We start from the raw sequence: 14,184 nt of genomic DNA, 5'->3' as shown, positions 1-14,184 counted from the left end.
ATCTGTGGTTAGAGGACTAATTCTTGTTTCAGCCAGGCAACTAGGCTGCAATCTGGAGTAGGAGAATCAGAGGGCAGGGAAACAAAGCAGAGAGCCACGCTTCCAAGAGGAAAATGAACTTTACGTTCTCTGTTTCTAACATGAGCAACAGGATGGTAAAAAGAAAATTCTGCTCATTCTTTGCTATAAATCAGAATGTATAAAAGTCCCCACAACCATATTTTATACAAGGCAGAGCTTCAAAATCCTTTTCCAGCTAGGATATTTTTTTCAGTTACCCATTACTTTCTTGTCTTCTCCAACACCTGTCCATCAGGACTTCCTAACAGTTAATGACTTTCTATTTTCCAGTCCTCACCTACTCCCAATTCAATTCCACTTGCACTTTAGGAGGGCTGAGAGCACCTCTTGATGTACCCTAAAAAGGAAACAATATCTGTCACCCTGCGAAAATGGCATTTGATATGTCATCACAAAGCATTAATAAAACAGACTCCCATTACATCTAATGCACGTCCTTTTCTTAAACATCCCCCTTAATGATATGCACTTTTAAGGGAGGTCATTCTGGACATTATTTTCATAAAACAGTCAAAGCAGTAAAAAAGAAAAAAAAGAAATGCTGAAAACCTATGTGACGTTGTACTAGAGAAAATATCCTTGCCCTGGGGTCTAATCTGGCAAGTGATTCCAAGTGACTTGATATTGTCAGAATTCAGCTTTATTAGGTAGGCTCCTTAGCTGCAATGCAGAGTTGGGTGTTTTTGGTTTGGGGTTGGTTTTTTATTTATTTATTTACTTATTTTGGAGTAAAGAATTTAAAAAAGAAGCACAAGCAGACTACAAACTTCAGGTCTATAAGCAAGCATCAACAATCAGTAAAGAACTAGTTTCAATCAAGCTCTATGTCTGCATGAAATGTTACATGCCTATGCACTCACAGATGAGATTTCAAGATGAAAAAGCAGTGTTCTAACACTATCACTCTGCTAAAGCCCTGGCCCCAAATGGAGACATAACACACAGTACAGAGCACAAAGTAATGTTTAGCCCACTTTTACCTTGCAATCCTTGAAATTCACTGGCAAAGCTTTGAAGTTGTAGCATTGAGGGACACAGTTTAGTTGGCATGGTGGTGATGGATGAACAGTTGGGCTAGATGATCTTAAAGGTTTTTCCAGTCCTAATAATTCTGTGTCTCTGTTTTAACTATGTGAGCATGAACTAGGTCTTCTCTGTAAGGCACCTTGACAAAGCCTGGGGCACTGCAATCAATGTCCAAGGTATAGCATTACCATACAGACCACCTCTGAGGGCAGGGAGCCTCAAATTTACAGAATTTATCTACACAGACTTGTCCTTGCTGTTCTCCATCAAGAAAACTCAAGTCTCTTAAATTGTGGCTGAGGGCATCTACACAGGAGTGGCACGTGTTTCTGTTTGTTTTCAGTGTTGTGAAATGGCAAAGTTGAAGTCTGAATTAAGAGGTTATAAAATCCATGAGTCTTCAAGGTAAGAAGAAATAAACTCTTGAAGGAGATGGTGGAATCTGCAAGTTCTCCTTTAAAAATCTGCTATCAATCTGTAGCAAACTCAACCCAAAGTGTTACTGGGAGAGTACTACATCAGGTGAAATGTTATAAGGGGCAAATTATTGCCATATATACTACTGTGAAATTCATTCAGGTTACAAATAAAAACCCAAAATGCTCTGATCCCAAAACATGACACCTCTGTAGGTTTCTAGTCATTGTCCACACAAAAGCACTCTGGAAAAGCAAACCAAATAAGCTAATGTGAAATCTAGGGTGGCTCACTGGGATTTTCATAATCCCTTCCCCTCTCCCTCCCATGTTAGATGCACTGTTTTGTGCTTGAAAACATCTGGTGAGGAGGCTGATCCACAGAGCCTCAGCCCACATCCCTCCAGAGGTCAGGGACGATGGTTCAGCCCCACCTCTGGCAATGTGTTCGAACGTAGAAATAGCTGTATTTTGTATGATTGCCACTTGAATGATTATAATCAGGCTGACAGAGTTTTGGTTTATAGTAATAAAAACACTAAGCTTCTAGCATTGTAATTCTGAGGGTTTTACAGAAACACATCCATCCTCAAAGGCCTGGGCATCGAGCTAACAAATTTTAGAGCAGAGTTCTGAATTCTATAGGACAATCTGAAACTCACAACCCCTTCACATTTACTTACAATGTCTTTGATGGAATTTCGCTCATGGAAGATAGCTCTTCAAAACTTCTCATTATAAGACTAGAAGATGACAAATGTATTTCTTGTTCTAATTCCCAAGCAGCTGCACACAAACATGTTCATGAGTCCGACTGTAATTTTCCAGCACTTTTCCAAACCCAGTGTAATCAAAAAACAGGCTGGATATCTCACTTCTTGATTTAATATCTCACTTCTTGAATTTGCAGTAACCATTCTGCTTAAAAACAGTACCACTAAAAGCATGCTATCAAATTTGATGTGTTTTAATTATTTCTGTTCATTGGGGCCCAAACAAAAAAAAAAAAAAAACTTTGACAGTACTGTCACAGGTAACTAGTCATATGAATTAACAACATTCTTTTGGATTTGTAAGTTTTGAACAAAACTAACCATTGGGCTGTACTGCTAGTCATAAACCATTAGCAAGCCCAATGAAAAAGGTGAGATCTATGAGACTCTTCCTAAGGACGATACTATCAGACACACCATATCTCTGCATGTGCTGTTCTTGCACTCCTGAATTCCAGGCTATCCTATATGTCACCTCCCACTGGCCTCCAGGTACTCTCCCTAAAATAAGACATACACATCCACAGCTGTCCCAACGCTTATGCAGGTACCTGTCTTGCCTTTTCTGCTTGCAGTGACAAGGTGCTTTTAAAGAGGGAGGAAGGGGTTAAAAGGAAAACAAACAGAATCTCCATTTGTCACCTTCCCCATAATAGCTGGAGAGTTTGAGCAGAATATGCCATTTGCCTCCGTGACAGGTTAATCCGTTTATTATTCACCCGTTTAATGAAAATGCTGCGTCTCCATGCTAAGAACAAAACAAAATCCCCAACAACAGTGGTGCTCTAAATTATATTCATAATCTTGGACAATTTGTCTTCAAATTCAGGTTTATATTTGAACTCCAAGTTAGAAGCAGGAAACCTATTTCTTTCGATTTTGCATTGTTGCCTCTAGCCACATCTGTGGAATGTTTTCTGGTTTTTGCAAAATTATTAGCATTTCATTACCTGCTTCTGCAATAGCCATGTATTTACAGTGAAAAGGTCACCCAAAAGTTAATGTACCTGATGCTTAGCCAAACTGCTCCTCTCTGTGATACAAGAATATTCACAAACCTCTGCAAGGCTCATCTTGCAGCATTTCCTGAACATGCTCCAAAAAGAGAGTGGGTAGTAGCCACTGAGCAAATCTGCTCTGTTCCCAGGTAACTGACTCTATTAAGCTGTCTGCAAAAACACTGATCTCCTGTTCCCAATGGCAGCATTTCTGAAAGAAACCTACCACAGTGTTTTGAACCAGACACAGAAGTTTTGTGACCGTGTAGTACAGTACAGAAAAATTATAGTCCCTTCTTGTCTTCAATTCTTCTAAAGAATTCTCTGTCTCCAGTGGAAGCACCTCTTTTGGTGCGCAACATACTATTTTACTTACAGATTCATCATTTTAAGATCAGATTCACTATCCATTTAGGTAGTATGCCTGGATCTTTCTCTTTTTCAACATTTTTCAACAGTAAAAACCTTAGGTACAGAAGAATTACACAATACTGCAGTTTGATCTGTGGGATTTCATGCCATTCCTCTTACTCCAGTCCTTATTTCCACATTATATCCTAGACTTTTTCTCTATGAATGGAGCCACCACTCAGCTCTGGTCAGACAGCATGTTCCCCTATGTTTTGTTGAAGGTATTCGTGGAGGTGTGGAAAAGCACTGTGAGTAGTATTTCATTCTCTCTCCTGATACTTCCTTTACCACCACTGATGACTGCTGCCATGTTCTGGATCCTTCAGGTATTCCCTACTCTAGAACTTTCACTTTGGTGCCATGCTAAATGTTTGCTCTTATCAAGGAGGGACATCAGAGAAGTCCAGAAAAATCTATTCTTAGTGAGCCTGTTTTATTATTCTTCACTTTGCCGTTCTTAGGTCTGAGTATCAGAGAAAAATCTGCGGCCATTTATTGCACATTTAGTTGGAGCTCACAATTTCCTGAAATGCCTTTGTGGAATCTGACACTGACTTGAATATAAAACACTACAGTTAGATTTTAAATCTGATCTACTGCCTAGACAGAATAACTGCACGAATTGCTGGAAAAGGATGGTTAGAGAATTATTGTTATTTTTATTCTTTTTTTTTTCTTCTTAATTTTAAGGGAATGTTCTTGCACCAAGGAGTACATTTAAAAGAAAAGCAAAAACCATGTGAAAGACAACAGCAGCTGTTTGGGGGTTGTTTTCCTTTGTATTATAGGAAAATTGCTCCAACTAAAAAAGGGATGATTTGTCTTTTTACTCTTACAGAAAGTGATTACAGCATTTGATGGCTGTAGGCGAACTAGAAACAGAGCAAGATGCATGAGTTTAAGGGATGTTAATTCAACTGAATGCAAAATCTGCTAGACTTTGTCGTGTCTGGATTTCATTTACTGATAACCAGAGTCACTAGTTCAAGTGAACTGTGATTTCCACCTACATAAAGTACTCAGTTCAAAGAATTTGTTCCTAAAAGAGACCATGTTGTCCGATACTCTTAGTTCATGATTATGTGCATCTTTCTAAGTCAGTTATAGGTTATTCCTGGGGTTGTGGAGGGGGTCTTTCTGTTTCCTTTGAAATGCTCTGATATCACTGTAGTCCAGAACAGGAAAGGAATTTGAGATGGAAGAAAAGTCCCTTCTCCATCTGCCTTACCAAATTCTAATTCCCGTCTGTATGGAGGCCTGCCTAAGCCTTCAGCCAGGGTCACCTTTTCCATGGTTTTCCCAGTGGCAATATGAGATAGCCCATAGGATTGCTGAAGGTTATTGCTGTTTGAAATATACAGCTAGGTTTGACCAGGTTTGAGCCTTGAGGCATTGCCTGATCTATTTGCAGGATCACAGCTCCTTAGGCTCTGGTGAGGGACCTGTGAGATCAGACTAGGCCACTCAGAGCCTTATCCACTTGGGTTTCGAAACCCTCGAAGGATAGGGACTGCACAACATCTCTGTTGTCCAGGTGCTGCCACAGAAGAGCAGGTTTTCTAGGCCTGGCCATCACTCTAAGTCAGCAAGCATTCCTACTTTAATCTGTCTGCTTAGAAATCATCACATGGCACCCAAGGAACCTGAAACAAGCACCTAAGTGACCAGATGGAAATTACAAGGCAGCAATTGCAAAGCCTTAAGGACAATGCAGTGCCAAGTGCATCTGCAGGTATCTAGAGTGTCCCTGGCTGACAGCATGCTGTTAATGCACAGTGAGCCCAGGAGATGTCCGTCAGGTATGAAGCTTCCATAATGCACATTCTGAACAGCACCTGTCTCTGCATCACAATAACCACAGCAACTTCACAAAGCCACTGCTGGACTTCTCTACCTGAGCAAAAGCAGCGTTCCATATTCTGCTCTCAAACAACAGGCATAATGAATCTGTGAAGGTTCATTTCTTCTGGGGGACTGCATGCCCTTAGCATAATTGTTTAACTTAGCTGGAACTTAACTTAATTTCCCAATAATCCTCATCAAATTTTCTTGAATTGTCAGAATACAGACTGTATTTAAACAGCAGATTCAGGGTATTAGTGATCCAGAGCAAATGATGGTTAAATAATGGAAAACCTTTTTTTTGCTAGCCACTGCCAATGCACAAGCAAATACAAGGTATTTTAATTTCTTTGTGTCCCACAGACTGCATGGCTGAAATCAAAATAACTTTTGGGAAAAGATTTACTTATGTCTCTCATGATTTCAAAAAGAAATTCAGATTTCCCACAGAGCTTAGGCACACACATCAGTATTCATTCATTTTCATATGAAACCATACGCTGCTGTACATTTTGGCATACAAAAGAGGTCTCAGAATGGGGCAGGAGAAGGGGATGTCGATACTGAGATAACCTTATGCAGAGCTGCTGTGCAAGACTGGCACTTACACAACAGACAGCTCAAGGACTTGCTGACCTTGGGTATGATATTGGCCAATCACTCCACCAGGAATGGACATTGCATGTTGGATTGCTTGGGCCTAAATAAGTGAGGCAAAGACTTAACAACAGGCATTCAAATTTGTTTACTTTTTCTTGTTTGCATAATCAGATTCATTTGAAATATTTTAACAAGTCACATTAAGTCTGGGTGCTAGAGCACACAAGTTTATGAGGTCTGAGCACTGGCATATTTAGTAATGTCTGTGGATCACATTAAAAAACTGTAATATACATAAATCGTGTTTTGATTTGGAGTTGTGGGAGTTCCTGCTCGAAATTGAGGGCTGAGGTTTGGAAAGGAGCAATGTCTTGTACAGAGATAGGCTTCCTGAGCTCCGCTTTTAAAAATACTTTGATGACTAAGGAAGCACTTAAATGTTAAAAGAGATTTGGAAGGAGATGTTATCTGGCTCCCAGTCAGCATACCCGCTGCAACAGCTATCTGAACAGTTTGTGTTTGCTCACAGAACTTTTCCAAAGTTCAGACGAAAAGGAGATATTGCCACCTGCTGACAAAATGTAGAGTAGCAACACAGGCTGGGAAATGCAGTGAAATCCAAGCTCTGTTGAAATCAAGGGGAATTTTGCCATTCGCTGCAACAGGATCTTAATTAGCCTGGACAACCAAACTAATTAGTGAGGAGAAAAAATGGCTGACATAAAAAGTAACATATTCAGCCAACAGGCCTCAAACTCTGTCAGTTTCAGCTAGTATTGATCAAGTGATGGGAAATATCTGCTAAATCACTCTGCAGTTTGAGGGTCCTATTTGAGGTTACCAAGCACTGCCCACTTACTGTGCTGGGGGCACTCTGCTCAGAGAGGCTGCAAATGCACCCAACGTGGCCATGGCTGCTGGTGAGTTCAAGGCCTGAACTATTTCCCAAGGCACAGAGGGTAAAAATGGGGAGAGGGGGTCCCCATTCAGCTTTCAAGCAGTATGTTCCTCCTCACTAACTACTGCTGGAGTACCACATTGAAGGGGGACCTTGAAAATGCCCCAGTCACTGAAGCAGTTTCAAAACAGAGCTCACATCTTCCTAAATATAGAAGCTCATCACTTCTGTGTCAATCCATAGTAAACCAGATAAGCTTTCCAAGAAGACAACTTCCTAACCACAGATGTCAGATAATCACTAGTATATGATCTTAATGGTCTTTCCAGCCTTAATGATTCTATGATTCCATGATTCTGACTTTTTCACAGCCCCGTAAACTCCTGCATAGACTCATCCTAAGCCATTAGCACCTAACCCCTGCATCCATCCATGCCACAGGAACTACAGCCAACTTCTACCTGTGCTAAGGCATTCCTTCTGTTCTCCTGCCTCTCTGCCAAATGTTTTTTTCTCTGTGCCTGAAGCACAACACAGTTTTTTTCCTCCTCCACAGTGGTAAACTGAATCAATGAACTGATCCAGGCCACAGAGAAGACTTCTTTAACCTGGTTCACTTCAGTGATTTGGCTTTTACCAGTGACCACCAAAAGATGTGATATCAGATAAAGTAGTGGTGCAAATGGAGAAACGAGCAACTTGAAATAGAAAGAACTCATGAAACTCCTGAGGTCAGCTTCAGTGCCAAAGCCAGCATATCATGAAACTATGGGATCAAGTGTTTGTGGCTGCTGTCTAATAGTCTGAAGCAACACAGTAAGATTTACCCTGCATTTCCTTTGGGTGAACAGAGAGGCAGAGGCTATTAATAAAGTATTTCAGCAAAAATGCTTTAAGATAACACAAAGGGTAAATTGGATCGAGTTTATATCACTTATATTACAGTATAAATCTCAAATCCAAAGGGAAGTGAATGAGGCATTGCGATGCCATGAGCTTCACACTTGTTAAGCAAAACCAGGAGTACCCAAATTATCAGAAAACAGTTTATTCTTGTGCAAAAAAAAAAAAAAAAATTTTGGAATAATACTACAAATGAAAAGAAGTTCTCTGTGCTCTCTAGGCACAAGAATATGTACTAAACCTGTACGCTTCCTGCCACTACCAGCTTATTCCTGACTTTTAAGCAAGTCATTTATTTTGGAGATGTATGTATTAGTCATTCATTCATCCGCTCTCTTGCTTCCTCCTGTCCTCTCAGCCAGGGGACTTATCACCCACTAAACAAGCTGTTGATGCCTGTCTCTGAATTGCCATTTTGCTGCAAGTGGCACACAAATCTCAAATTGGCCATTGCACGTGTTTTTTATGAGAGCCTAAAAACTCTGCCCACTTCAGAGAATCTAGCCAAAATGTGCAAGTCACACATAGCTGCACAAACAGAACATTTTGCCATGTCAGTGAATTTGGGGCTGAGGAAGGTTGGATGAGCTCTGTGGATTACCGCCTGCTCCCTGTTTTAGGGAATGTGAGAACACTTTCTTCAATAACAAATCTAAGTTTTCAGGCTACAGCCATGAATATATTCCTTTATTTAGATACAGGAGAGCTTCTTCTGAAGAACTGAAAATAAGGTTAAAATACACTTAGCTATTGAGTTATACAAGTATCCCCAAGGGAAGACTTCAAAACAGCCTCTTGGAGAAGTCATAAGGAAAACAAGGAAAGGAGAACTGTCATACTGGAAAAAACATATGATGACAATTGCTGCAGACCTAAAGGAATGGAATTAAATGGTCCTTGTTTGAAAACCTAAGATATAAGACTGAAAAAATCATACACCAGATCTGAGCATATATGATGTCATAATAAATAGGGTTATAATAAATAGACATGTAAATGCTATCAGTATAGACAGCAGCATAAACAAACAGTTTAAAGTTTGTTCCTTTATGTCAAACTGAAGGACCTGTGGAAGGACAGTGCGATGAGAAAGCACAAGAAAGTAAACAATTGAAAAGTTTTAATGAGTTTTGCAGTTCTTTAAAAAAACATGAAAGACCACTGGAGATTTAAAAATGAACAAAGGTGAGATAGAAAAGGAAATCAGGTGCGTGCTAGAGGAGATAAGAGCAGCATGCAGCCCAATAGCTCATACTTAACGAAAAATTTCATTTCATTATATTTAAACCTTGAAGACAAATTTTGCTCTTTTGCACTATCACCATATGAAGCCTAAAAGTAAAATTGTGCTTTGAGACTTTAAATAGATTATGTCTCCCTAGCAATTTTAATTAGCGTGTTTCTGTTTATACAGATGTGTCTGCGGGGAGCTGGTTTGAAGAATGGAAGAATAAGCCTAAACAAATATATGGAATAATTTTCGCATCCATAATTTTTGTTTCTTTTGTCTGCCTATGAGAAAAATGATCCAAAAAAAGTATAAAATTTGAAATTATCCAAAATCCCTGATCATTTTATGAAATATTTACATGCTTATAGTTTGCTCACACGCTAGTACAAACAGCCATCTCAAATAGCATGGCAGTTACACAGAGCAGTATTTCAATAAAATGTGAGAAGCATGTTCCAAGCACAATTAAACTGAAGTCAAAGAGAGAAAGGGGAAAAAAGAGAAAAAAAAAGGTGAACAGGAAGGAATCAGGGCAGGAAGGAAGCAGAGCAGGAAGGCAGGAAGAAAGAAGGGTAGGATGGAAGGAAGCTTAGGGAAAAAGGAGGAAGGAAGGAAAGTTCTTTGAATACTTTAAGACTCTCTTTCTGCTATTTTGTGGCAGGAAAAGGATTTGAGAACAGCTCTGTAGAGGAAACAGCTGTGGGAGCTCATTCCCTCCCCCCATTTACTCTGTTTTAATATCAGAGGAGTAATCTATAATACACATCCCAGGAGAATCTAGAAATACTTTTACCTACCCCTGAGGTTTGGATTGCTTGTGTAATAAGTTATTTTAATCTATCCCTCAGGCAAAGTGAGAAATTTGGCATATGGCAATTCTGTCCTTCTCTCTTCTGCTATACGTAAAGTCCCACTCTGATTTACATGCTGTACTGTACCAGCATAATTAATGGAACTGCAACAGGAAAAGTCAAAGCACAATCCAGTGCTATATATGTTTTTCAGATTTCACAAAGTTTCAATATTATCAGCTTTGATAGAGTTCGGAAAGATTCTGCATCTTTCTCCTCACTCCCTTCCTCTCCTGAGACGTTTATTGCAGGCTTTCTTTTGAAGAGATTTATGTTGTGTTGTAGAGAGTTTTAGTTTATGGGGAGTGTGTACATCTTATTTGTGATCATCTTGACTCCTTAGAGTCTTTTCAACAAGCACAGAAGCGTGAAATGGTGCCTCAAGACTATTCAGAATTTTCACTGAAACAATCAAAGGCAGAAATATATTTTTATTAAACTACATATGCTTACATATGTAATGTGCATACATGCATATACAGAGCTTTCCAGGGTAATCTTTGTGAGGGTTCTTAAATAAAATTAATTTTAACAGTAACTCTGTATTCAAAGCTGAAAATAACCCAAGCTCGTATCATGAGTGGAACAAACCTGTTTGGAAGCAAGAGCCTTCTGGTACCAGTTCTGAGAAGATTCATGATGACCTTTCTCTTTATTTTAGAAAGCAAGAAGGAGACTAGAGTATTCTCATCCAAAATGGGCAATTATTCATTCTGTCTCAGCAGAGCGGGAAGCTAGTGCTTTTTACATTAATGGACAGAAGTAGATACAATAAAAACTCTGGAAAATTTCGAACTACTTTTTCTCACATGAGAAAACAAACAGTCCTGGGAAATGACTTAAGACTTACAGAGAATCAAAGAAAAAAAAATTCCATCCATACTTCATGTTGTGACTGAGAAAACCATAACCATTTTGAATCATTTTCTTTGATGTTAACATCAAAGATGGAAGAAGATTGAGAGCGGATTCTTGTTCAAGTGTCCTTATAATATGGGAGCAAGGAGAGCTCAAGCTGCTGAGGAGAGCAGACAATTACCAGCAAATGGTTTCTATTTAAATTCTCTAAACATTTAATTGTTTTTTCTAACTGCTTTTCTTGCAGTTTAAATTCTGAGATATTTTGGTGGTGATTGAGCAAGCAGATACTTCTGCTCTGTGACAAGTTTCCACTGTCACATAACACCACACAGGAGAGATGGGCATTGCCCAAAATTTTCTCAATACTCTCCTGATAAAAACTTGAAGAATATGCCTTTTAAGTTAATATATAGAAGGAATTAAAACTGTCTTTAAGTAAAATGTACAGCACAAAAGATCCTGTTAAAAGTTAAAAGAAGTGAAAAGATCCTGCAGTGAATGATGCTTCTAACTAGAAAAATAAATCTGTTGCAGTGCAGCACTGCTCTTAAGAATTGCTCTTACAAAAGAAGCTGTATGCTTGGTGTTAACACAGTCAGTGAGGTGATGGTCAACTAACGTGCAGCAACAAAGACTATGGGGTAAAATAAAACAAACAAAAAAAAAGACCAGGTTGGTGCTACCTGAGGCAATTCCTGCAGAGGAGGTTGCAGATGAAGCTGTCTTTTCGTGTGCTTGGCAGGGGCTAGTGGACAAGCCAGCTGGGTGCAGCAGCCTGAGGCTAGTGGAGGGCTGTGCTTCAGCAGCCTGTCCTTCTTCCAGCCAGCATACTTAAAACAGGAGAAAAAGACTTCTTCAAAATTGTTTTCCTCGTTTATAGCCTCAGTAGCTCCTTTTTACTGAGCACAAAAATGTTTTGTTTTATAAAAATCTCACTTCTGGGGCAATATTGCATTTCTCCACTCCAAAAAGGTTTCAAACATTCTTAGGAGCAAGTGAATGCAAAAAATACCTTAGGTGTGTTATTCTCGTACACATTCACAAGAATAAACTTTAAAAAATACTCACTTCCTACTCTAGGATCGAACATGGAACACTTGAATGTTTGGGACTGGTCTTCACAATGCTGACAGTAATCTTCCCTGAGTTTCAGTTTTCTTCCAGATAAATGAATGAAATAGAAAACCTTGCCTTCTCCTATGCCTCCTGTGCACTGGGGAGTGGTGTGCTAGCTGGGATTCTTTCCCCTTGTCTGCCTTCTACATCAGCTCCTATTCAGAAAGCAACTGGTCTCTGAATACATTCAGAGCCAGTTATCTCCATATACGATATATGCTAGCAGACTCAAGCTTTTCTTCATTTATTTTCTTCCTTTTTTTTTTTTTTTTTTCCCTGGATAACAACTCTTTGACGATTTATCTTTCTCCAGCCCCTGCCCCATAACTTTCGAAACTGCTGGTCAATTTTAATGAAGTCTGGCAGAAAAGTGTAATTTCTTAAAGACATTAAATTCCTATCATCTCTGTGAAAATCAATAGGTGAGAAGGAAAGATTTGGAACAAGTGCCTCTGCTGAAGAAAGGGTACCAGCCTCGGCAAAAGCAATCACCCAGTCAGGGTGCATGTCAACACACATCTCCTTGCTCAAAGAAAAATCAAGCTCTGTTGGAGCTGATGGAGATAAAGGAGTGCTTTAGAGCAGTAAAGCTGGGAGCACAGGAGAGACAAGAGGATGGAGCATTTAGGACTTAAATGTGTTTAGAACTTGATGTGAAATTAGCATTATCATTTCCGCTGTTTTGTTGAAGATTTTTTTCTTCATATCCCACCTTCTTCAGAATGAGTTCTGAGGGCTGCACTTGGCCTTGAAGTGTAATGCTTATGGGTCCCAGTCCTCTGCTCAGGCCCACCACAGCAACCAGCCTCATGGATAATGCTCCGCTCCCCTATTCCTGCTCAGTGGAGAGCAAGGCCAGGATCTCAGGCTCAGGTACCCAGCAGTTCCTCACCCACACTAACAAGTGGGCTGGGAATAGGGACACACCACCGACCGCATCTTACCCACAGCCCCGACCCAGAGCCAGCAGGACATTGTGTCCTACCAGGTCCCATTTCCTACCAGCTCTTTCTTTGCAGGCTCCCAAGAATCACAGCAAGAGATCTCAATTGCCCAGCTGTACAGTGAACCAACTAGGTCAGCAGTGACAAAATAACTCGTCTTCTTCCCTCTATCCAGCCCCACCTCTCCTAAAAGAATGCTCTTGGAAGATGACTCACAGGCCCTTTCTTTTCTGATCTTACGTCACCTCAACACAAAAGAGCAAGCCAAAAGACCAAACTTCCATTTTCAATTTTTTTTTTCTTTCTTTAAAATTCTGTTTTTAAACATTTTCAATTTTCCACAGAAAATACTTTTTTCATACTAAATATGATAACTCAAATTTTCCCTTGAGGATTACAACCAAGGTTGTAAAAAGATGGCATGAGCAATTTTGAGCACCCTATTATTTAGCAGCAAAGTCCTGCTTTGATCCATCTCCCTGCTGACTTCAATGGAACTGCACTAGGTATAAATTAAAGCAAAATTCAGTCCATCAGCTCTACTTTAGGCTTCATGCATTGCATTTAAGCAGTGCTTCCACCTTGATTTCACCTTGCTGCAGTCAGCAAAGAATGCTGATATAAAAGGTATCATGCTTTTGTGTATCCACTCACTACGCTTTCATGTTTAAGCTATACTGTCTTACCTTACTGTTGAAATTACACTTAGGCAAAAGCGAAAGAGTGTATAATCTCTTGTGCTCTCTCTGGAGAAAAAGCCTCTATTAATTTTTTCTTTGTCTCCCTATACACAAATAGAAGCACGTATTTTCCAGTCAACAACAAACAGCAAAGTAAAACATCTATTACAGGGAGTGCAGTCACTCCACTCAATCTAATATTTTTCATGTGAATGGTGAAATAAAGTGGTATTTCTTCAGTGGGCAAGAACCTAGATTTAGACACACACACAAAAAAAAAGATATACTGAGATCATCAATCAAGTTAGCAGGAGTTAGATGTCCAGTCCCTTAGATGCCAATAACAATCCCAGCCATATTGCATCAATTAGTCGTTGATTACTTGTGAAGAAGTAAGAAAGCTTTAGTGCTTGTCTCCCTTTCCTTGTTACCCTGGAAGAGTGCATCGCAAAGTAACATGTCATAAGTCACCACTGCAACCACGTAGATGTATGCTCTCCTCATGGTCGGGTCAAGACTCTATCTGCCAATGAAGATTTCTTTCATGTAACAG

This window comes from Centrocercus urophasianus, unplaced genomic scaffold (genome assembly GCF_019232065.1).
Source record: "Centrocercus urophasianus isolate 14NV4802_14NV808 unplaced genomic scaffold, USGS_Curo_1.0 seq_13, whole genome shotgun sequence".
NCBI lineage: Eukaryota > Metazoa > Chordata > Aves > Galliformes > Phasianidae > Centrocercus > Centrocercus urophasianus.
Note: the sequence above shows the minus strand (reverse complement) of the source record.